This window comes from Dreissena polymorpha, chromosome 16 (genome assembly GCF_020536995.1).
Source record: "Dreissena polymorpha isolate Duluth1 chromosome 16, UMN_Dpol_1.0, whole genome shotgun sequence".
Taxonomy (NCBI): domain Eukaryota; kingdom Metazoa; phylum Mollusca; class Bivalvia; order Myida; family Dreissenidae; genus Dreissena; species Dreissena polymorpha.
In genome coordinates, this window is record NC_068370.1 from 39604743 (window position 1) to 39631877 (window position 27135).

Here is a 27135-nt window from a genome sequence, read left to right on the forward strand (position 1 = left end):
AACAATAATAAAAACGAGCATTTTGTTTCTACAAACATCTATTTTACCGGACCACATCTGACGTTGAAATTTCGGCAATTGGTTAAGTTTATTTTACGCAATATTGTACGATATTGTCGTTGATTTTGAGTAGTCATGTTACTTTAATATCACTAAACTTTATTTTCATAACAAAATAATAATTGATTAAATACACAAAATATAATTCTTTTAGAATATTAGTAAGCGGATGTATTTTTTAACCTATATACGCAATCCTCGTTGTTTCCCAAAATATAACTACAACAACAGAACTTTCCAAATTATTCAATCGTTTCGCGTCGCACGACGCTTTATAATTTTCAGGTTTTCAAAGGGCATAATCTCCATATTGACATCTGTCTATGTTTCAAATTTAATGAAAAAATATGAAGAACTTTTAAAGGTATCGCAGGATCCAGAAAAGGGACATACTGACAGACACACAACACAAATTGCAAACATGTGGTTTCACCCTTAAAAATTTCTTAAAGTTAAAGGTACCGTCAACCACGAAAGACGAAAACAGAAAAATTGTAAAATACCGTATTTTAACGGACGCATGACTGTTGCTTGTTGATGCTGCTGGTAAGCAATACAATTGAAAAGGTATTAGTTTAATCACATTGCAAACTGCTGGTTGGTATTGCGTGTGTTTTTAATTTAAAAAAATCAGTAGTCATGTTATTTTTCAATCAAGAGAAATGAGGGAGTCGACAATTGGACAGGTTTTAGCCATTTTTAAACAAACTTCACAAGCGTCTTACTTAGAGCTACAGAAGAAAATGGCAATAACCTTCCCAGACTTTGATAAATGTGAATCTCTGCAATTATATGTCAAAGTACAGCGTGCATATGACAAAGCATCGCAGTGAAGAGGCAATTCAAGGAAAGTTTTCTTGAAACACCATTCTGCCCCAATGCAAAAAAATGATTTCCCCTCCCTTCTGACAAGCAATAACACTAAAACTATTTTTTCAGCTTAATTACAGTCTGTCATAATTAAATCACAGGAATAAAAAAACCAACATAAGGCACTAAAAAGACAATATAGTGAGACTGAGGAAAATCAAACTTGTGTCTGAAAAGGACCAAGGTGAAACTAAAGTTAACATCCTTGAAAGTTTGTTGAAAATGACTAACACAAGAAGAATGCAAACTTAATCAAACACTGAAATAAAAGCTACGGAAATGCAAAATGAAATAAATGAGTGGCAAACAAAGTACAGCTTGTTTGCAAAACAATTTGACAAACAACAGAAGAATAAAAAATTAAGTAAAAGGAATATCAAAACAAAGATTGAACGGCGATAATATAAGTAAAATTACTGAAAAAAGATGACTTAAAAGAAAAAGTGCGAACTTTACTTTAAAAAAAGCGTCTATTGCAGATAGTTTTATTAAGGAATAGAACCTCCATAAAATTGAATCTTCCAAACACAAAATTTTGCTTAACAAGTGTTCCACGGTGGGAGACATATGCTTCCTCCAAACAGGGCTTTGAACTAGTGACCCCGATTTCAATAGGGTTCATTGGGCAATGCGCATGTGAAGTATGAAGCCAATCGGTCAATTCGTTGATGAGTTATTGATCGGAAACAATGTTCACACTTATTGTGACAGTGACCTTTTACTTAGTGACCCCAATTTTGATAGGGGTCATCTTGTGTCCATAGCCAATGCGCATGGGAAGTATAAAGCCAATCGGTCGATTCGTTGACGAGTTTATTGATTAGAAATTTCATTCTCACGGGAATTGGGATTTTGGTTTTCAATGGCTATAGCTTGAAATAATTCTTTTGATAGGCCAACTTTCTTGTCAAATATTTTGTATCTTTTATATCAATAAGAAAAACTACAAAAGAAGTCGTTGGTGATAATAACATTGCCTTTAATAAGTAAAAATGATACAAAAATGAAATGTTCGAGACTGTCGTCGGAGGAAAGCTCTCTTTTTACATGCTTACTCTGGCATAATGGCTGTAACAAATAACGAGTTTCCAATATTTTTAGTAAGAGTCGGGTCTTTGGAGCCTGCCAATCGCAAAACAAGTAAAAAGTTAGTAAATATCTAGTTGAACACGCACACTGTTTAATGTCGTTAAAAATAGAAAACATATGAAATGTCCGAGACCACATATTCCAGAGCTACTTGAAAGAACGTTTATACCCACATAAAAGATATCCGATTTTGTTTGGCAGCTCTAAGAAATGCATCATATGACACTTACTTTCACTTTGATTAGAACCATTAAAAATCAGAATTATACACGAGATAGTGAGTTCAAGTGTCTTAATTACCTAAATCTGAAGTGTCCGATACGGCAATTCTATTCGTTGTCAATAAGTGTATATGGTTAATGTTTTATCTCTTTTAAAATGGCTTGACATAACAAGCATTTATAACCAGAAAAGACATAGATGTCCGGAAAAGTATTCAGTTTCAGAAAAGAAATTAGTGTGCAAGAAATGTCCGAGACTAAAATGTCCGATACGAAAACTTGTAATTCAATAAGCTGATGTCATAATTAAGAATAACGTGAAAGGATATGACGTCATCGCTATTCCACATGTTCCTGGAAATGACAAGGTTGTCTATCTCCGCTATATTTGTATGAAGGCGCCCGGGAAGGTGTATTGAAAATAAGTGGTAAGTTGGTTTAACATTTTTGTCTGATATATAAAATTGATTGTTTAAAGTTTGATCATGTTTTGCAATTTGAATTATTGATATTTAATCAATATGATACAAATGTTTTTTAGACAGAAATACTTTCATTGTTCATAAAATAACCTGTGAAATGTCCGAGACATTTGGTATCGAACATTTCATTCGACTTTGTGCCTCCATGTTCAACAAAGTTCAGACAGTAATAATATATATCGTACGCATTGTGATTTGTATTTAATTTTTAAGTATTCAAATCAAGAAAATAAAAAAATTATTAAGTTTAAAACACAACTATGCTAGTTTAAACTTGTACCAAATACCACTGTTATAAACAATTTTATATTTCTATAGCTTTCTGGAAGTTTTTAATGAATCTGTACATTTTTCAGTTTTCATTGCATAGAACTTGTAAGTACATGGTAAAACGGTTTAAATGTCGGAAATATATTTACAATTCAAATTATATTCTACCCAAAAAAAAACATTGATACTACGGTGTCGTACATGTCAAAAATGTATCGTACATTTCCTTTGCATCTAATAGTGATTTTTCAAGACTCCATAGTACTATAATAAAAAATTATGCATCAATTCAACAGGGAAGACTTTGCCTTTATTATTGTGCCTTGTTTTATACCCAAGTTAAAATGGGTCATACCATTGGAACACACTTTGTGTGCAGGTGCCTTAGGCGGGCGACGGGCTTTGTCCATCACAGTGTTTTGTACTGTTTTCTCTTTAAATCAAATAGTTTTCATCCGATCTACATCACATTTGGACAAAAGTTGTGTATCGATGATATCTAGGTCAACATAGAATGTGGGTCATGTTGGGTCACAAACTAGGTCACTGTGCTGATTAGACATTCATCATGGTTTCAAATCTATAATTTCGAATATTATTCATCCAAACTTAGCCAGAGGTTGTATCTTTATGCTTTTTGGGTCAAGGTCAAATATGGGTCGTGTTATAAACGAGAAGACAGGGTCACCTATTGCATTGCCGGTGTCTAATTCTTTTGAATAATTTCCACATCTTAGCTTAGTTTATTTTGCGACAATTTGGTATTCTTGCAAGCATGTTTGTCCCGATTAAATTATTTAACAATTTTGAGCGGAACAGTTGATATATTTTTCAACGTTTGCCGATTTTCTGAAAATGATTGTCTGGTTTATTTTTTCAGTTGACCATGGTGAAGTCTAGGGTTGACATTTGCCAGGACTATACTAGGACGAGATTAAAAGAGAAGGACTATGCGGGGTACTTAAAAAAAAGAGAGAGAAAGAATAAGAAAAAGTGACACACCGTCTTCAGAATTGTCAGATACAGAGCGAAAAAGAGAGAAACAAATGAAGCCTTTTAACATTACAAAAACACAGACATAAGAAGAGGCAGTGCCTTGTTTTATACCCAAGTAAATATGGGTCATACCATTGGAACACATGCTGTGTGCAGGTGAGCAACGGCCTAATTCCTCAACAGTGTTTTCTCTCTAACTCAAATATTTTTCACCCCATCTTCATCAAATGTGTTCGACCCGATTGCAGTTGATTTTTGCACTACCTTAATTGGTGTTTGAAGTTTTTTTTATGGCATGCAGTTTATTAACTGTTGTTTGAATATTGATTGTTCATGTATTTCATTGGTGATAATGCTTAGTTAGCATTTATTATGCATAAAACAGCATCAGGTATCGAACATTTCGAAAGTAGACTTCAGGGTTTTGTGTTTAGTTTTAAAACTACATCTTTATATTTATCAAAACATATAATTGGGGCTTTTTAGATATTGTAATGCCGGTCCCTCTGGTGGCCGTCAGACGGTGCCAACATCACAAATTTCTTACTTCATAAAGAAAATAAAGACTGCATAAATTAAAATATCGCTTTTTATTAACACAAACGTCATTTCTCAAGTTTTCATATTATTTCTGTTTTCTGATGTAATTCGTTTCTTAGCCTAAAAGAAAATTCAAGTCGTCTAACCTTGTTATCCACGACCTTTTTCAATGAGCGCCAAAACGCAACTGAAACCAAACGACAGTTTGGCCCTATTTATACTCGCATGGGTGAAAGTATTCCGTATTATTACGGAATTCCGTATTTTTGGGCTTCTCAGAGGTCGTTTTTGTGAATCATGTAAATCCGATGAGATTTTGTTGGGGGGGGGGGGGGGGGTAGGCCATGTGTCCAGCCATGCCGACAGACAAAATAAACAAAATACGATCGATTCCAGATGCGATTCCAGACGTGCTAAATTGGTTTCCCTCTGTTCTGTTAACTCATATCTAATTATAGATTCGACGCGCTCATTGCTTCTCAATTAGTCTATCCCCCTGGGCGTATTGCTCTTTCAGTTTCCATAATCTCGTGAATCGTTCTATCCCTCTGGGCATTATTCGCCCGGTCAGTGCTTTCGTAAATCTCCGTTCCAAGAACGAAAGTCTTCTGCGAATTTCTACAAGAAGGCGTGTTTTGTACCGAACTTTAACGATAACTGCCGAATTGAAAAAAAGCGGTTGTCGTCGTCAGCCATTTTGTCTCGGCGTCTGCTTGCGTTCAAAGTTCAAATTTACACTGAAGTGTCTCGTCGTCTGCTAGCGTTCAAAGTTCAAATTTACAATGAAGTTCTTACCCGTAGGATATAACACACAAGATCTTGAAAAGCAAGCGAAAAACAAATGGAGATGGCAATGGCTGTCTGAATGTGATTCTAAGGGAATGAAATGGACAGATTGGCTTAAAAAGATAGATGTGTGTGGCGTTGCCTATTGTACTTTTTGTGGGAAAACCATCAATTACAAGTCAAACGGAAAGAAAGCTCTGAAGTTGCACTGTGAAGATGGGAATCATCAAAAAATTGCCAATGTAGTGAAAACCAATTCGGTAAGCAGTATTTTAGCAATATAATTTTGTATTCCGTTAATATGATTTGATTATTTATAATTATTGAAGCTGTAATAGCGATGGGCACAAGGGAGGCAACTGCGTACGGCTCATTTATTACTGAACAATTCCTGCGCGAAATCTCGTTCATAAAAATAGTGCCGATAGGGGGTCGGAATTACGTCGTTTTTAAGGTGGTTTTCGATTGGATATGGTTAAAATAACCACTAATCATATAAGTAAATACATTTATGTTCGCGGGCAAAGCACTTTCGTTTCCACACAGTTGCGTTGAAGTTTAAAAGAAAGCCTAAGAAAATTTCCGAGATCGAGAAAAATAGGTAAGATACATTGCCCAGTAGAAAAATTGCTTTTATTTTGAAGGTTAATCATTCTCCTTTCCATTCATGCCACTAATTGCTTTGCAAAATGCCGTAATTCTGCTGGTTGTTGCTAATGTATGGACCCACTATTGACCCATTTCATGAATGGCAAGATGGCCGCCGTTGTTGAAAATTCATACGACGTAAATATCAATTGTTCTTTTTTTGCTCTGTAAAGTTGCCAAAAAATGTGTTGTACGTGCTAAACATCATTGAAGGATATATTTATGCCGACATTATATCGTAATGGTAGATTTCATTCGTATATCTGTAAATAGACGTTTCGATAATACAAAATACAGACTTGCACTATTCGGACAGCAAGTATTTCGGATATTGCATTAATGATACAAGATACAAGAATCTTTATTTAACGTCGGATGTGAACAACAATTCGATACAGTCACTATATTTTAGTTATATTATGTAGATATATTATTTCTTTGATTTCAATTATTCTTTTTGCAGACATATGTTCAGGATTGGGAAGAGTTTGACTCGGAGTCTAACAGTGAGCGTTCGGAGTCTGACAGTGAACGGTCGGAGTCTAACAGTGAGCGTTCGGAGTCTCACAGTGAGCGTGTATCACCGCAGCCAGGTCAATTTACACAGGACCGGGCTGCAAAAGCTGAAAAGTTGAAGCTTCCGCATCAGGTACTAGATAAAAAATAATATGCAATTTTAACCAATAAATATTATTCTTAGTATATAAATGACATTTCAGCAGAATGACATTTTGAAACATAAACCCCATGTAATTTTATTTTATGGCAATGTATCGGTCATTTTGAAATACATTTATTATCAACATTAATTAATCATCATTATTGTAATTCACTTATGTTTATGCATTTGAAATATATACTGTTATACTTTTAAGAAGTCAGATATCACAAAATGTAGTTTAAAAAGACAGATATCACATAATTGAGTTTAAGGAGACTGATATCACAAGATAAGGAAGAGCAGTCTTTTTTTTTTAATTCTAAAGCTGTAGCCTAATCTAGTCTACAATCCCTCGGAAATTTTCATAAAAAGGCTACATCCTCTCAATTTTTTTCATTATATTCATGCACTTAACCCAAAAAAAGAAACTTACACCTGGAAATTACATTCCCCTATGACTAACAATGCGTGAGTTGTGTCCCCAAATTTTGGGTTTCACACACTTTTTCCTATATAATATGAAGGCTAAGGCCCCTTCCCCCAACAGCCTTAAAAAAGCCTTGAATGGTAAAAACAATGAACCTTTAAGCTATTTTCCGTTTAAGAAAGTCCCTTCTTAAAGAAAATCCAGTTGAAGCAGAAAGTGTTGTCTCTGATAAGCCTGTGTGGACTAAACAGGCTAATATGGGATGACACTTTAGGCTCATGCATTAAGCCCCGTTTTCCCAGAGTGCAGCTCAAATGTTCATTAACATGTTTCATAGTACCGCAAGAAGCTGCCGTTTGTGAATGCGCCCCGATAGAGGAGATTGAGGCAAAGAAGCTGAAGGCAGCGGGGGGAAAAGAGAATAAATCAGGAAGAAATCGCCATAGGCGATAACTGAATATAAGATTTTTTAAACCATTGGATAGGTTTGTTAGTCACCTATCTTAGGAAAAATACTTACAGATACATTGAAGTTCTAATAACTAGTGTTAGGTCTTATTTAAATAAGAAGAATTTTGGTTTTTGAACCTATTTAATGAAGCAAATGATTTTACTTTTGTTAAACATGTGTGGCAGTGAACTATTGTCTGCATGTTAACCTTATTTAAGTATTGGCTGTTGTTCTTGGGGTGTATTTATAATTTGAGGACTTATTTTACCTAATGGACAATTTATTTTAATTGAGTGAACAACATATAAAACTTGTCAAAACTATTGAAAGCCCCCATAAGAATTTCATTGTTTTGTAGTGACCACTATGTCTGCTCGTGACACTGTCGGTCTGACATGTGAGAGTGCAGTTGAAGTAAAATGATTCATCAATCATCACTTATGACAAATTTCAATCTTTGGGATTAGTTTTTGCCTTTATGCTACCTTTGACTGACAAAAAAACCAACATCAACAATGTTGTTTTTTTTTAATTTGAACAACTCGTCATCGTGATTGGGAGGCATGTGTCATTTTAATTCATCATTATGTAATGTCGGGTAATTGGACATTTCACAAGTATTTGTATATTGTGTATGCACAACAAATATAAATTGTGTCAACAAATTATGTGTTAGTTCACCATTAGTTATCATTGAAAATAAAACCTTAAAAAAGTTGCAGAGTTGTTGTTGATAGCAGTAAAGACAAAGGCTATTCACGCACATAAATATATATTTGTATGCCCCCTTATTTTGCCATAAACTGTGCAGTAAAAAGTGCAAAACCAATAAAAAATACGTGTTATTAATATGTTTTAATGTGTTTTATATCTAAAAAGGCATTCACATAGATAAAAATAACTTATAAATGGCCAAAATAGCTGGTTAAATGCAAATGTCAGTTGTTTGCTGGCAATGAACCAGATTTTTGGCAGAAAAAACAGCAGAAAAATTCACCTATTTTTTTACGTGTTTTAAAAAAATCATAAAAAATCTATTTTTCATCCTAATAAAAAAAGAAAGACATCATTATGTTTGTTTTAAGTAGTATAACATCAATGCCAAATATCATTCAAATATTCCCATTTTAAAAAAATCATCGCCTCTTGCTAGCTGTAATTCTTTTTCATTTTTATATACATAGTACAGTATGCGACAGTAGTCATCATTGTATGCCCCGCCATTTAAAGAATGTTCGTCTGTCCGTGCCTCCGAAGTTTTGTGATGAGCATAGAAGTTTAGTTTTATTTGTTGCATACTTTATACAAGTGAAATATATATACAGTATACACTTATATTTGATAACAGAAAATAGGGTAATTTTTCAAAATTTTAATTTCTGTCTATATTTGTGTAAGTAGTTACACATTGCACAAACACTTCATGTATGGTCACATAATGGTGTATGTACATGCATTACATTTAGAGCCCTGGTGAATGCTTGGGGGAACTGTCATTATATTAAATAATAAGTACACAAGTTATACATTTACTCAAAATACTGTGAATTGTATAGCAATGTTCATCATACTGAGGATAGATCTAGTATTGTTAGTTGAAGTAGATTTAATTAATTACTTCTAACAATTATAACGTGCATGTGTTCTCTTTAAAGGTTCTTCCAGGGTCATCCAAGGCAACAGCGAAGACCGAGTCGATGCAAGACAGGGTAGCCAGACAACGTGCGATCACTGCTGCATTCATAAGTGAGCACTGTCTGCCATTCTCGATAGCCCCAGAACTTCTTGAATTTGGGAAAAGATTGTGTCAAGACAAGGAAGCGCTGGACAGAACAACCATTTCTAGATCTAGCGCCACTTACATAAACATAAAGTTTTTGGTCTGAAAATAAGTTCAGAAGTGTGTTTCCCCACTCTGAAGAAGTTGATTTCAGCCTTGCTAACAGTGTTCAGTGGACCTTTAATTGAATCCACATTCAATATAATGGATGACATTGTTGAGAAAGACAGAACTGCATTGACTGTGGCCAACTATGAAGCGGTGGCAATCATCAAGACAGCACTGAGGATGAAAAAAACAACCAGCACAAAAATGACAGTGAGCAGAAATCTAATCAAAAGCTGCATTAATGCTTATGCTAACTATCAACATTATTTGAAACAAAAGAAAGAGTTGGAAGAGGAGAAACGTGCTCAGAAGCTAAATACTTCCATCCACTTGCTAAAAATTGAAAAAACCAAACGAATTTCCAAACTTGTTAGATTGAAAAATAAGATTGTCAACAGAAAAAGAAAACAGAATGACTCTGGACAGGGACAAAGGTTCAAACGCATAAAAATGTTGTAAACATGTGATGCAAAAAGATGTTTGATTTTTAAAAGAATGGCATTTGGTTTTTAGGACTTGAAATTTAATTTTGATGAATCCTAAATGCAGAATTGTTTGTAAATAAAATGATTGTTTTTCTTTTGTATCTTAATCCTAAATGCTTATGATCCCTGATGAATCTATAGTTTTCATGAAAAATGTCTATAAAGTACATTTAACTTGCAGAAATTTACAACTATTGATGCCTTTGAACTAACTGTTATTAAATAGTGATACTCTGTCTGTTATGGACAGATTTTCAATTTTTATTGTTCATAATTAAACATTTATAGTAATTCTTTAAGTAAGGAGTGTATGCTTAGTAAACAAAATTAATAGATTAAATGACTGAATAAAGTTATTGTACATGTACAAACATAATCATTGTTTGTTTTCCATTGTATGCATGTTAAGTAAGCTGCAAGAATTACTGTCAACATATGTTGGTCTTATACTTGTTGAGGATAGCTTCCTATTTGCAAATCAATTTGCCATCAGGAGTTTCCGGGGGCCTTTGGACCCCTGACCAGGCCTTGGACCAACTTGGGGCCCTGCCTATAACATTTTATCTACATGAAATTTTAAAGAAATAGATAGTGATATTTTCTAGCCAAACTAACTGTTATTCTGTTTTGAATCACTAAAAAATACAGGTGTCTTTAAGCTCAGGAGAATTGATTTCTTTGTTTCAAAAAAGATAAAATGCAGGAGCTTCCGGGGGCCTCCGGCCCCCTGGACCCCGGGCCAGGGCACTTGCCCTGGACCCACCGGGGGCCCTATCGGCCCCCAGATTTTAGTTTCAGTATTTTGGGAATTTTCAACTTTCACCCATGTACTCGTAGTAAGATGACGTCATACGCATGTTTCAATGAATGACGTAACATCACTAAGCAAATCTTCAATGAATGACATATGATTTAGCACCCTTTCAAAGAATGACCTCATATAATAGTAAACATTCAAGATGGCGGAAAAGAGAAAATACCGCGAAATACATGCGAGTTAAATGTAATTTATGACAAAGGTAATCATCATAATATGATGAATTAATAAATAATATGCACAAAACTTATCAATATATCATTATATTGATTATACTAGTATAACATTAAATAATTATAGAATAAACAATGATTTATTCATGACATTGACAATCGTACTGTGTACATCGTAACTGACTATTTAAAGGTAATAATAGGCATTGATATAGGTCATAGCATTGCCCCCTCCTATAGGAATTGGTCCCCAATTAGAAGTTTGAAAGTACTTTGTATGGTAGTATGTAGCCGAACCTTTTCTTTAATTTTCCATCTTAGAGTTTATTTCTCTACTTTCACTTCCGTTTCCGGCATATCCGCTTTACTAATTTGAAGAAATTGGTGACAGCATTTTCAGCTGCAACTTAACCATTGAAATCCGGCTATTTAAAGAATGATATTCTCATCAATTATCATCAAAAAGAAATAGTAAGTACACAATCTATTATCTGCAATGCTTTCTGTATGCAATATAACCAATAATCAACACATTTCTTTGTTTGAAATATCTTTATCGTAAGTTCATAACGAAAACACAACACACATTTACATTTATTCACAATTATCCAATATATCAAAAGGTTATTCATTCATAGCATATTCTACAACGAATTTTATCTTATGTAAGCAATTATTTCAAGAATATAATAATGAATAGATGCATAACATGTAAACATAACACAAGTCACGTGACCATGAAGACACATACTAAACATTTTAAGAAATACTGTTGACGTCCGTGACAGATGAATTATAACCATTTGGATTATAAATATTCTTCAACATTAACTTAAAAAGAAATAACAAGGAAACATTAACTGTTCTTCAACTTAATTCAATTTCATTTTCAATCTCCACTGATCACAATTTCAATTAGAATATTTTTCCTCACACATCTTTACGAGGGCATTTAATCCATAAAATTTTGCCTCTAGGCTGATGCAAACCAATTCGCGCCTTGGAGAACGTCCAACGAGATGTAGCATTTCAGCTGTTGATATCTAAGATGGTTATGGATAATGTCAAAGTAAGTTGGATCTCGATCAATTAGACTAGAGTACTTGATGTTGGTGTGTTCAATGGTGGGTTTTGTGGTAATAAATAGTTTTCCTCCAACATTTATTTCAATCAAATACATTTTCTCTTTGGTTGATATTTTTCTGGTTCCAGGACTGAAACATTATGTTCTTTCACGATGAAAGAATTTTAGGATTCTGAGGTGGAAGAACTTTTGTCCGATGACGCACTGGAAGAACTAAGAGACAGGCTCTTCTTGGCCCGCTGCCAGTTGTCCTCATTTGCTTGAAGTTCTGGCAGGCGTTTTCCCGAAAATACAGGAGCTGGTTTAGTGGCGATTCGCCGCGTGGCATCATGGTCCTCTGGCCTCTTGACATCTCTCTGGATGTGTTCAGTGCCTCTTATCAGTGAAGGGACCTTCAGCTTAAACTCGCTTAGGACTTTTTCCGCCTCCGCTCCACGTGCGCCCGTCGTCTGTACAAACCTAATATAGTCCTCTTTTTTATTGTGGCACGGACCACTGCCAGGCGTGTTTCGGTGGAAGACCTTACAACACCGAACACATTTCCAAGAGACCCCGGAATGCTGCTCAACCACATGGTTGTAACATTTCATACGTGTTGGGAATGTGATATCCCCACAAACGAGGCAGGTATAACTTTTCTGTAAAAAAATATGTATTAAAAATGAGATTAATTTATATCGAAGATTCATTGTCTGATTAATAATTTCCTTCAAAATACATTTTCAACTTGTCATGGTGAACAACTTTAGGTTTTTGTTGTTTTGTTATTTGAATGCGATATAAAACATCATTTACTTTTCCAACGACCAAACGTGGTCCAGTCCATTGTCGTGCCAGTTTTCCACTAAGACCAACTCTACGTTGTTGGTTAAAATACTAGTACCAAACTTTATCACCAATTTTGTATGTTTGTAAGTTAACTTTCAAATCGTTATTCTTTTTCATTACATAACTTGAAAGTTTGAGCTTATTTCTGGCAAAATTATGCACATCATAGAGCCTTTCCTTTAATATGTTTATGTACTCATTGCCATTTTCATTTAGTCTATTTTCAGAACCTGAAGGATGACCAAAAACAAGATCAATGGGCAATCTCATGTCGTCACCGAAGTCATTTTATATGGGGTGTGACCAGTAGCAGAGTGAACAGATGACCTGTATGCCATCAAGCAGAAAGGTACATATTGATCCCAGTCATCACGAAATTGTGATACAAACGAAGTCAACATGCTAGTAATCGTTCTGTTCGTTCTTTCTGTACCACCATTTGATTGTGGACTATATGGTGTAGTTCTGGTTTTCTGAATACCAAATAGATTACACAATTATTTAAATAAATTGGACTCGAACTGAACACCTTGGTCGGTATGAATTGATAATGGCATACCAAAAGTTTGTAAGACCTTTTCTATCAAAGCATATGCTACAGTAACAGTTTCTATATTTGGTAATGGAACACATTCTGTCCATTTTGTAAACTGGTCAACGACAACCATCAAATATTTATTTCCTTGTTTTGAAAGTGCAAAAGGACAAACAAAATCTATGGAAATTCTTCTCCATTTGGCACCACAATTGAACTGTTTCATTGGGGCTTTATTTTTCATTTTAGGAGACTTCCTACTTGCACAAATTGAACATTTCTTACACCACTTTTCAACATCTCTACGCAATCCTATCCAGAAAAACCTCTCTCTGATATTTTGTAAAGTTTTCTTGACATCTAAATGTCCTGCAGTAACACTATCATGTAAATGATATAAAATGTATTCCTTGAGACTATTAGGAATAACTATTTGCAAATCAAACAAACTACTATCCTCGTGTTCCCATTTTCTGTACAACACCTCATTTTCTAAGAACAATGAATCCCATCTGTACCACAAATACTTAACATCTGGGCATTTATCACTAACATCATTCCAATCTGGTTTAATACCACTTTCTAACCAGTCTCTTACCACACGGAGTATTGAGTCTTCCTTTTGTAGCCTTGTCAATACCTTTACATCAAAATTCTTTAAATCAATAGAATTTAATTTGTCATTGTCTGAATCCTCTGGATTTGATTCAGGATGACAACTAGTTTCACTTGCAATACAATTACTACTACTTTCTACTGGGGTGACATTTACACTGCACACTTTTGAATCGATTTTCTTGCAATATGTGTTATCAATACACTCTGGTGATTTTATCAGCTGCAAATCTGATAAATCCTGCATTGCAACAACACTGCATGCATTTTGTTTACCCTTGTTAGGGAGTTGTACTCCCTTTTGTATCTTAACCTGTTCTAAGTCTGACTTTGGTGTAACTATGGAGTGTATCTCTGACCCAGAACTGGTCTCTTTATCACCAGAACTTGGTTCCATAACATTCCTTACAAACAAAGCACAAATACAAACAACCATCATAACCAATGGATCTCTCAAAATGAGCAAACATAATATTACCAATATGAGTGGCAACAACTTTGTCTCAATAAAAGACTTAACGCTATGCAAAACGAACTCGTTATTCTTTTAATCTGTAGAACTCTTAGTCACATTTGGGTTTACATTAGTTACATTTGGTTTTAAATTTGTCACATTTGGGTATAAATGTGTGCTTATTCTAGCACAAGTCTTGTTTTGTTCCATAAACATTGATTCAATTCTCACACAGTACAAACAATTATTCTCATAACAAGGTCTACGACTTAGTACATCACAATTTGAGTGCAATTTCCCTGGCCGGTAAACAATTTTGTAATTGTAATTTGAAAGAACATTCAACCAGCGACATAGCTGTCCATCTAAGATCTTGAAATTCATTAACCATTTCAGACTTGCATGGTTTGTTCTGACAGTAAATTCCTTACCATACAAATAATGATGCCAGTGTTTAATGTCAAGAACAACACCATTTAATTCTTTTCTTGTAACACAATAACCTCTTTCTTGTTTTGAAAAACATTTAGAGTATTAAGCAATTACTTTTTCTTGTCCATTTTGTATCTGAGACAAAACTGCCCCAGTTCCAACATTTGACGAGTCTACATCAATAACACACTTGTCTGTTTGTGTAGGGTATGCCAAGATAGGACTGTTTATCAAGGCATCTTTTAATTTGTCAAAAGCAACTTGACAATTTTCCGACCAACTAAATTTTACACCTTTCTCAGAAAGTGAATTTAATGGCTTTGCAATTGTTGAGAAATTGTGAATGTATTTCCTATAGAAAGACACTAAGCCTATGAAACTGTTGACCTCCTTTACGGATGTTGGTGTAGGCCAATCTTTAACAGTTTGAACCTTTTTTGGACATGTAGAAATCCCTTTCTCACTTATCACATGACCAAAGAAAGTAACTTCTCTTTGAAACAATTTACATTTCTTAAGATGCAATTTTAGATTTGCCTTCCTCAACCTGATAAATGCATTTTCCAAATTAACGACTGCCTCATCAAAAGTACGTGCCATCACAATGATGTCATCTAAATACAACACAAGAGTCTTCCAAATCAAATCTGAAAATGTCATTTGCATTAACCTGGTAAAGACAGCTGGGGAATTACAAAGTCCGAATGCAAGCTTACAAAACTGCCATGGTTTTCCACCTTGCAAACTAAACGCAGTGATGGCTCTACTCTTTTTGTCAATATAAATTTGCCAAAAGCCTTGTCTCAGGTCTAAACAACTAAACCATTTTGAACCTTCTAAAGCATCAAGATTGTCTTCAATTCTAGGTTGATTGTTTTTAATTGTTACATCATTGAGTTTCCTAAAATAACAGCAAAATCTAAGAGAACCATCTGCTTTTGTCACAATTTGAATGGGAGATAACCATGGAGAACAAGCTGGTTCAATAATGCCATTAGCAGCCATGTTTTCAATTTCTTGTTGCGCTGCTTCCCGTTTTGTTAAGGGAATTCTATAGGGATAGGTCTTAATTGGTTTACTATTACCCACATCAATTTTATGAGTAAACAAGTCAGTATTTCCTATGTCCCTATCGTTCTTTAAGAAGACACCTTGATGTTTTGTTAACAATTGTCTTAACTTAAGTTTCTGATCCTCATTTAAATTTTGTGAAGACCTATCTGACAACTCTTGTATTTCCAACCTTTGGATCAACTAAGACACGAGCTATCATTAACCCACTATTCTCAGCAAATTTCAGAAAGACTTTCAACATCCCAACACTCTTTCTATCAATCTTATCCAATGGTTTCCCAAAGACGATAGTTTCACTCTCTGGCGGAATAACTACAGTTTCAGAAACAGCAATACGACAACAATTTGCCTCAACTTGGTTACTATTCCAAATACAAGGTATTTTTTCACCATGCAAAACAATGTAACCTTTACCGAACATCAAATCACATGTATTTTTTGTCAAGAAATCTAAACCAAAGATTCCATCTTGTTTTATATCAGCAATTAAAAATGTGTGTTTAACCTTTTAGTTACCAATGCAAATTTCAACTTCAGTTTTGCCTAAAAATGGAGTTGACTCTTCTGTTACAGTTATCAAAGAAGTATTCACTGGTTCTAATTAAGGTTTAATAAAGTATGGTAAATTCTCAATTGTCTGTTTACTAAGAATGCTAACATTAGCACCACTTCTACCAACATGGCTTTCCAATTGTCACCTAATTTTGTACTTAGAAAGTAGCCATGTTCAAATCCCAAGTTATTTAATGCAATTTGGGATCGTTTTGTTTTACTGTCGAACTGTGATCCCGCCAATTCGACCACTTTTCGTTTCCCTGAAAACTTTTATTTGGGGTTCTGTTATTGTTCCTAAACTGATTGTAAGGTCTATTGTCTCTAAAATTTCCATATTTCCTATTCCTGTCATGCATTGATTTGGGTCCCCATGAACTTTTGTCAGTTGAATTTTTGTCAGTATGCCTCTTATTGTTAGGTGCATGCCTTAGGGGTGAGTATTGTCTTATTTCTTTCCTCGTATGATCAGAATTTTGACTTGTCTGTACATTCAAGACTGGTCTGTTTCTTTGTCGGTCAGCTAATCTATTAGCCTCCATTTTAACAGCAATTTGTTCAGCCTCAAAAATGTTTTTAGGACCAGATCTCCAGATAAGGATGTGTGAAATTAGTAACGGTACTGCCACTGACAGAAATAAAAGGAGTAACGCTGAAAATCAATTAGTACATGTACTACCATATCCAAAATACAGGTAGTACTGTACTACCCGTGTTCTTGGATATTGAAGCGTGTATAACTGACTTTACAGAAACATTTGCAGCAATAATAATAAAAATATTTAGCTTCTTAAACACTTTACTTTACTTTACTTTATTAGGTTTTCCATTCTGAAGTATGATGCAAATACAAATACACATTAAAACGCATGACTAAATACTATTTCTTTATTTTTCTTTACAAGAAAACACAAGCCAACTAGTAAGCTAAACCTAAGTAAATGAACACTAATGTCACTGTCTCATCCGTTTCCCATCGTGTTTTCTAAAGTTTTTAGCCACCAATGCAATCAAATCCTTTAATATCGAGGCGACAATGTATTTTTTTGGGTTACAGATTGAATGTCAGGATGGTTAGACGACCGTATGTAGCCATTATATGACAACAAAGTGTTTTTTTAACCGCTTTCGCTTTACCCGGCATTCCCTGCGAGAAGACATATTGTTTTTCACGAGTTAACGATTTACCGGAAATCACACGACATAATAGACAATAAAACCGGAACCCAGTCTACAACTTTTTTGGTAATTTAAATTAATTAAAAGCGCCGTTAGGTTAGAGACATACAAATCACGCCGCGCTGACGCGGACGTATTGGTACGGCCAGATTGTTTTCGTAAATGCGTACAAGGGATATTAAAGTCGTAATTGTACATCCAGTTTATACAAATAAATGCGTAAACCTTCATGAAAAAGCCGTATATACGGTTGTAACGCCCTTATTTGGAGCTCTGATGACTAATTTTTCTTAGCCTAAGTCTAATATCTGTATTATCTAAAGCGTCAATAAAAATGTCAAGTGCTCACGCTTCAATGACTTCGATGTTTGCAGTTGGATAAGCTTGTCTTGTCATTTTTCTTATTGATTGAGCTAATTCAGGAATGGTATCGTTCCTGTTCCTAACCCTTGATTTTAACTGGGTGCGAAACACTTCAGATTTGTGTTCATTGCCAAAACGATCTTTTAACTTTCCAACTATACTTTGATAATCTCGCCTTTCCAATTCAGTCATTTCACAAAGCAGTGACCTTGCATTGCCTGTTAAGACAGTAGCATAATACAAAGATTTTTCTGTGTATGACAATTTGTTGATGTCACTTGTCAATTCGAATTGAGTAAAGAACTCTTGTAAAATCGTCATCACCATTGTAGTTTTGAGGTTTCAATTTCAAATTACTTGTGCTACTGTTGTTGAAAGATGGCAGGACAGCATTGTGTGCTGGGACCATGTTATATGAGTCAAACTGAGAAGAAACATTATTGCTCATGTTGTGGTTATTAAGTGGATCCCTCCGAATAAGTGGATCAGACTGTGTGTGTCTAACATCAGAGTTGCATGCATTTCTAGCAAAATTAAATGAGATCTCTCTGTCAGGTTGTTCAATTTCTTGAATTCTTGATTGCCAATTTAGAAGTTTTGAATCCATATTTTCAATGCGACATCACAAAGTATCTAACATTGTCAATTTCGATAAAATTTGCTCATTTATCGAACTATCCAAAATTTGTCTATCATTCTGACTTACTCCTGCTGTAGCAATTTCATGAAGAGTTGTACTACCATCTGATTGATACATGTTTAAATTACTATTAACATTTCTTTTGTCACTAATTTCACACAATTTAGGATTATGTATTACTCAATGTGATCTCGTTTCCATCTTGTAATACAAATTAAAAGGGAAAAACTAACAAATTTGTTTTAATCTTTTGAGCAAAACGTGATAAATGTATGCAATATATCTATAAATTCTGTATCTATTTTCAGAGCGATTCAATGATGCGTGACGGAAACGATCCAACCAAGCATGACCGGACACAATAGCAGAAGATTTTGATTTTCATTGTCATAATAAATAAACAACAAAATGCTTTGTGTTCATTTCTATTTGGAGATTCTATACTGTTCAGTATTCTGTAGCATAACAGTTTGTTTAAAAAAATAAACATTGTCACAAGTTCAACATTTTATCAAGTTTAAAACTTTGTTTTCGTGGGTCAGTAATCTATAAACTTAATCCCACTTCTGACACCAATGTAATGCCGGCCGTCTGACGGTGCCAACATCACAAATTTCCTTCTTAATAAAGAAAATAAAGACTGCATAAATTAAAATATCGCTTTTTATTAACACAAAAGTCATTTATCAAGTTTTCATATTATTTCTGTTTTCTGATGTCACAGGGTTCGCCAAAACTTGAAAAATCTGTCAGTCATTCGGACTGACAGACTTGAAATTCTTGTCAGTCCGAAACAGTTTCTGACAGTCCCACTGTCCGACTAACTATAACAGCAAAACACAACAAAAGAGAGTACCTTTTAGATGTTTATTGGTTTTGATCACATTAAAATACAATAAAAACATGTCCAAAGTCGATATAATTAACCAATTACTATATTAATAATAAACCACATATAAACCAAAGGCATACTTTTTAGACTTCTTTTTGGCAAACTGTTTTTTAGCCTGCACAGCTCTACACATCCGTGTACTTGAAAAGTTAGGGTGACAGATCCAATCAAGTTTGACTTAATTGCACACACCTATTCACACTACTTTGGATAACTTCAATTTTTGTTTATTAGCCAATTTCACAAGTTCTAAAACAACACCTATAATTGTTAAAATATTTTCTCTTAGCTGATGTGGTTAATTTCCAGGTTCAATTAAATGAATGTCTTTCACACCTATTTCTTGATAGAAAGGCCCATGATAATTACCACCATCCATTCGTGTTGTCTGAAATAACACAAAACACATTGCTACAAACTATCAACAACAATATCCCTATGTCCGAATTTTAAAATATCCGAAATATAGTACATCGGGTGAAAAATCTAATTTTGATTTCAGAAAATGTTGGTATGTAAATTTAAATATATCCTTCCCAGAACAATATAATAATGAAACTATTTAATAGAAATGCTCACAAATGCCTGTTGAAACAAGTTTCCATGCGGTTTTTGTTGTGGAGAAATTAAATGGATTAAACAAAATGGCGGACGCACTCGGTTGCTTTTTTTAACAAAGACCGTTGATTTTGAACTCGCATGTGATAGTCAATTCTAATCCAACTTTAAACATCAAAACAGCAAAATGAAGGTAAGAAAAAAAGGATTTTGACAGAAGTTGAACAAAAAGCATTTACCTTCTATTAATCAAATAGCACATTATACACTTTGAGTGATCTTTTTTAAAACCACTTTTCATCCGATTGTGTCAGTCAGTCGGACCGATTATCTTAAATCACTTGTCGGTCCTGAGAAAAATTTGCCGGTCAGGACCAACGGACCGACGGTTTTGGCGAACCCTTTGATTTTATTCGTTTCTTAGCCTAAAAGAAAAATCAAGTTATCCATGACCTTTTCCAATGAGTGCTAAAACGCAACTGAAACCAAACGACAGTTTTGCCCTATTTGTACTCGTAGTAAGGTGACGTCATACGCATGTTTCAATGAATGACGTCACATGACTAAGCAAATCTTCAATGAATGACATATGATTTAGCACCATTTCAATGAATGACGTCATATAATAGTAAACGTTCAAGATGGCGGAAAAGAGAAAATACCGCGAAATACTTGCAAGTTAAATGTAATTTATGACAAAGGTAATCATCATAATATGATGAATTAATAAATACTATGCAAAGAACTTATCAATATATCATTATATTGATTATACTAGTATAACATTAAATAATTATAGAATAAACAGTGATTTATTCATGACATTGACAATCGTACTATGTGTACATCGTAACTGACTATTTAAATGTAATAATAGGCATTGCCATAGGTCATAGCAATATGATGTCGCGTACAACTTCAAAACTGTTTTGCAAACGTTTACCTTGAATTCAAAGATTCATATGATTTTTTTTTGTTTTGCACATAATCATGTGTATTAGTCGGCATCTGTATGTTATGTCGAATGTTGTTTTTTCACTAAGTTTTAAACTTACAATATGCAATGACATTTTAATCACAAAAACAAACACAGAATACATGTGACGATTTGTTGCCGATGGTGTAAATGCTGAAATCTAGTTTTGAAATGTTCGACACATTTGTTTGAAATGATCGATTCGGTTAAAAAAAATTAATCACTGGTAAGATATTATCAGAAACTGTTTAAAAGTGTTCAGTCGTTTGATTGTTGTTGTTGTTGAAGTGCCCATATGCAATATGAAATGTGAATGCTTACTTTGTAAACACACAACTTTAATAACTTCTGTATTATGGTTTCGTTAAAGCTTAAAGAAATAGGCGAAAATTTCTGTTCTTAGTTATCAGACTTGTTTCAATGTTTTACAATATTGATTTGTATTATTAAAAAGTTCAGCAAAATATATTATTGTTATGTTTATGCACGATTTAATGCCCTTATATTGAAATATTCTCCGAGTGATTATCCGTGAAATGTTCGAGACATTTTATCTGCAAGATTGAACTTCACCTCAACTTAAGTATATATAGATATCGTCCTTAAGTTGATTCGTTTCTGTTTATACATACATGAAAAGTGAACATTGAAAGGAATAACTTAAAGGGAACCCGTTGTGTGCAAAAGCGCGTTATTTGAAGTTCGACCTATCGGCATAACAGACAGAAAGTCGATTTCAATATGTTTCAATGATCATCTTAACATTTTATTTCTGAAAGTTTTATGAAATATTTGAAGATTGTGTCTTCGATTTACGTTAGTTCAATATGTTATTTTTCATAAGAATAAATACTTGTATTTCTATACAAAACAAACAACTCAATATAAAGAAGTGATTCCAGCTGCTGGAGCAGTATTGAATTTTCATTAAAACAATTAGTTAGTCCTTTATTTAAGGCAAGTGACCGATTGCCCAAACAGTACAAAACAGCACAATACAAACCAACATAAACACAAAATATGAATAAAGCTGGGGTCACCGCTTTGGAACGGTCAATGCAAAGCTTTGGGGGTTTAAACCTGGTTATAGAGCGCTCAACCTCACACTTGGCCCAGCAATATTAATAATACATTTAAGTGTAAATAAAATTTAACGTCATAGCATTGTAACTCAAATTAAACAATAATAAAAGGGAATTAAAACGCATTCAATTTAATTACTATTTAATTACTCAATTGCATTAAAGATACAAGAGTAACAGAGTTACAACTTTTTGACGACCGATCAAATAAAACTATTTACAATTGTCAACTCCATTCCTTCTTTATAGAAAAAGATTTGAGAATATACCGTCATGGAGTTAATATCTCAGATAATCATCGCGCAAATACAGGAAGAAGCAGCAATGATGGGTGTAAAAATTCCATATTACATAGCTTGGTTGTTTATGTGACTGTCAATGCATTATATTTGATAGCTAGAATGTCTCGGGCATTTCATTAGAGTAAAAAAAATCTTAATTACTGGTTCTACTTGGCAAGCTACTTCAAGAAAGGTAATTGCATGATGATGCCAGCTTCTTTCCCTAATGTTCTTAGATGGTCAAAGTAAAAAAATAACAGGAAAAAACAGAAATTGCAGTACTTTTTTTTTCGTTTTCTGTTTCTTAAATCCAAATTGCCGCGAGAGCGAGTGAGAAACGCCTTTTACAGTAACCATGGCCTTTGACATAGTGACCCCAATTTCAATAGGGGTCATCTACTGTCCAAGGCCAATGCACATGTGAAGTATTAAGCCAATCGGCCCATTCGTTGACGAGTTATTGATCGAAAACGATTATTACACTTAGTGTGATAGTGACATTGACCCAGTGACCTCAAATTAAATACGGGTCATCTAATGTTCAAGACCAATCCACATGTGAAGTATCAAGCGAATCGGTCAAGTCGATGACGAGTTATTAAACCGAAACGAACTGGTCTGACGACATTCAAATATCAAGTTGCTATCTTCAATATTGCAAAAGTATTAATAAAATTAGCGATTTGGGCCACATATATTTGACCTCTGACCTTGACCTTTCACCACTCAAAATGTGCAGCTCCATGAGATACACATGCATGCTAAATGTCAAGTTGCTATCTTTAATATTGCAAAAGTACTCATAACATGAGCGATTTTAGCCACATATATTTGACATCTGACCTTGAAGGATGACCTTGACCTTTCACCACTCAAAATGTGCAGCTCCATGAGATACACATACATGCCAAATATCAAGTAGCTATCTTGAATATTGAAATACTGCAAAAGTGTACATAAAATGAGCGATTTTGACCCATATATTTGACCTTTGACCTTGAAGGATGACCTTGACCTTTCACCATTCAAAATGTGCAGCTTCATGAGATACATATGCATGCCAAATATCAAGTTGCTATCTTCAATATTGCAAAAGTTATTGCAAATGTTAAAGTTGGCGCAAACCAACCAACAGACCAACCAACCAACAGACCAACAGACAGGGCAAAAACAATAATATGTCCCCCACTACTATAGTGGGGGACATAAAAATGCCCATAATATCACTTTAATATGGTTACTTACCAATTATCTGCAACTCATCTTGCTTCCAGTTGTTTATATAAAATATATTATATTCGATATTTTACATGACTGGTGAGTCCTCTAAGCCGAAATGATCTGTAAAACAAAATAGTGTTTTTGTGTCGTATGAACGAATCTGCACTAAAACTCAATTTAGATTCACATCGTAAATCGAATTATTTCTGTCGTCAGTTGTCAAAATGAAGGTACGGTTCATATTCAAATGCAATATTTTTCTATTTCCGGAATATTGTTTTAGTATGTTGATGCTGCATTAACAAATATAAGTGTATATGAAGTGAAAACACCAAAAACAAACAACGGTTGTTGTTAACCTATAAACTGTTAGATGCCCATAATATCAATTTAACACTCATTTGAAAAATCAAGGAAAAATAAAGCACATGCAATGACGAATTAAGAAATAATTTTTAGAATTCTAATGCTATAAATAATAATGTTTTTTTCTTTATTCAAACCCCATTTAATGTTATCTAGAGAAAATGCAACCGACCATGTGAGGCAGAAATACGTACCGACCATGATATTGATATCATTTTGCAGAAGTGTGTCCTTGGTCCTCACAGTCCAACAGCTCTTGTCCGCACCATTTTGCATTTATTTGTTTTTTATTTGGGAAATTTTATCATGGTAGTGCAATTCTGATTTGAAAATTGTGAAAAGGTATAAATTTCATAAGTGGGAAGGGGCTTTAAATACGGTCTCAGTCGAAGGAGGACTGGGTTGAATGGTAAACAACCACCAGATTTATGAAGGCATCTGGAAATTACAAATAATATTGATTTATATGAAGAAGTATTTTTTTTTAAGTCTTGTGCACATTTGAAATCAATACATAAGCGGAAAAGACATTTTATGTTATTATATACATATAGGTTAATATAGTTTTGTGTTGCTGTTTAAAAGAAGTTTTTAGTTTAAGTTTAAAATACCTCAATCGAGACTTGAGAACAACAAATATTTTTTATCCGAACTACTAGTTTATTATGTAATAGTAGGAATGTATAAAGAATATGCATAACCTTACTTAAATTTAAAGTTTGTTTCTATTTCTAAAAAAATCATAAAAAAATCATATACACTTCTTAATACACAATCAGCTATAACAACTAAGTTTTCTATAGCTGAAGATAAGAGAGATTGTAGATAATACACACCAATATAATTTTATTATTCTTAAGCGATACAAACTATATTATGTGTAGACATTCAAATCATAAATTGTTAATGTTGTTCAATGTTTACACAAAACTATTATATATGACACCATACATTATTTAAGCATGCAGTTTCTTTTTAAACTGATTTATCCACATTTATAATGGTATATATATAAGGATTACACCAAATAAGGTCTGAGTACTGTCCTCTCTGTTGCTACCTACAGTGCTGACAATTACAATTTTGTTCTGGCGCTCTTCAGCACGTATGACAAGGCAGTTGATGGCCGTACACAAAATGTAATAGTAACCTGGCGGACGTACTCTATTTGAGAAACAGACAACAGCAACGATTTTCGACGAATTGACTTAAAAACGACTGACCTTACTGACTACAAACTGCACCGAAGGTAAATGGTTTCCCAGAGCTGAGACAGACTTGTCGACCTGGAGCTTATTTTACGACAACAGACGCGAAGTAGGTCTCATGACAATGCGACAGCGTTTACGTATCTACGATACTTGGCTACTGGACATTTACATTTTATCGGCGACACCTTACCAACCAGAGACGACGACCACCGAAGAAGTGATGTCCCCATTTCACATCCTAATGTATATAATTCCGTGTCCTTGTCTAATACAATTCGACAGTTTATTCGACTTAACTTGCGAATACTACATAAATATGTTATGTTTCCCTGAATGCTTATATATGAACACCGTTAATACCCATAAAGATAATATAAATAGTTCATTGTGTTATTTGTTAACACAATTTTTCAAAGAACATAGATGTATTCAACCGTATACATTCATATAAAATTCCTCAACATAAATTGTCTGATAAATACAAAAACAACAACCTGAGATTCCGATTTCAATATAAATTTATGGTATACTGATTTAAACTGTTCGTTCTTGTATGGTACTTTTTATTTAAGTCAATGTTATACACATGCAGTTCTGCTGGAGACGAAACTCTCATGATGCACAAGTCTTCAGAATGTCAAATATTGAAAGATACTGCGAAGAAAATCATCAAGGTACATAAATTGATGTTGAACATTATTTCTAAATTGTAACACGCTCATGTATTGACTTGCATGTATTCCTACTTTATACATTTTTATGCTCCCCAATTTTTTTTTTTTGGGGGGGGGAGCATATAGTCGCCGCTTCGTCCGTCCGTCCGTGCACAATTTTTGTCCGGGCTATTTCACAGCAACTGATGACCGGAATTCAATGAAACTTTATGGGAAGCTTAACTACCAAGAGGAGATGTGCATATAATCAGCGGGTTCTGGTCGGATGATTTTTCACAGAGTTATGGCCCTTTGAAATTTTATATAAACAAATTATTGTCCCTCCAACTACTGTGCCCTCAAGACGTTTCCTTTTATCTGAATATATAGTGCAATATTGTGACAAAAAAAACTTTGGGGAGCATTCCCCGTTTCCGACGGTTTCTTGTTTAAATATAATGTGATGTACGTTATCCTGAAAAACATTTTACCTCACGGTGTCGGGTAATTATATAAAATTATATTATTATTAATAATCAAATAAACTACTTAATAAACATGTACATATCGTGATATGTATGATTTGCTATCTAATTGTGTAATAGTATGAATGTTACATACGTTTCCTAGACTTGGTTGGCTGTTGGGTTATCTATGTCGACCATTTTAAATGATAACCATATTGCATCCTTGTAAGATCAGTCTTTGGCTTTAACTATGGTCATTTGTTATACCTTGTTTATGAAAAATCATTCAGTTATCTATTCTTAAGCTTCGTCTTATTTATTTTGAATAATATACGCGTGTATAAATCACGCAGCTTTTTATCATAACTAATCTAATTTTCGTTTTGATACATTATCGCGTCAGTCTATACGGTTATTATTTTATGGTATTAAATTCATTTTCGTTTACATTTATTTTCATGGTGTATAACAGTCACATAAAAACAGAGCTATGTTATATTGATGTTTTACACCAAAAACTGCTGCTTCTTCCTGTATTCGCACGATGATAATCTGAACAATTAACTATATGATGCTATATTCTAATATCTTTTTTGTAAAAAGAAGAGATGTAGTTGACACTTGTTCGTAATTTCATCGTCGCTCAAAAAGTTGTAACTGTTGCTCTTGTCTCCTTCCAACCATTGACTAATTAAATTGAATGCGTTTTTATTTCCTCTTATTATTGTTTAATCTGAGTTGCAACGCTATGAGGTTAAATGTTATTTCGCTTATATATATCATAAATCATACTTGGCCAAGTGTGAGG

At 34.0% G+C, this 27135-nt stretch overlaps 2 protein-coding genes and 1 long non-coding RNA gene across 3 annotated transcripts in view; 1 reads left to right on the plus strand and 2 right to left on the minus strand.

The window, feature by feature from the left end:
• The window catches only part of LOC127862856 (nucleolar and coiled-body phosphoprotein 1-like), a 270717-nt gene that overhangs the window by 143464 nt on the left and 100118 nt on the right, over positions 1 to 27135 (minus strand). The gene's annotated exons all lie outside the window — the stretch shown is intronic.
• The window catches only part of LOC127862871 (uncharacterized), a 249354-nt gene that overhangs the window by 28652 nt on the left and 193567 nt on the right, over positions 1 to 27135 (minus strand). The gene's annotated exons all lie outside the window — the stretch shown is intronic.
• Positions 12097 to 19034, plus strand: LOC127862872 (uncharacterized). The gene is made up of 3 exons (XR_008040827.1): positions 12097 to 12575; positions 12993 to 13125; positions 18929 to 19034. It is a non-coding gene; the product is annotated as an uncharacterized LOC127862872 (long non-coding RNA).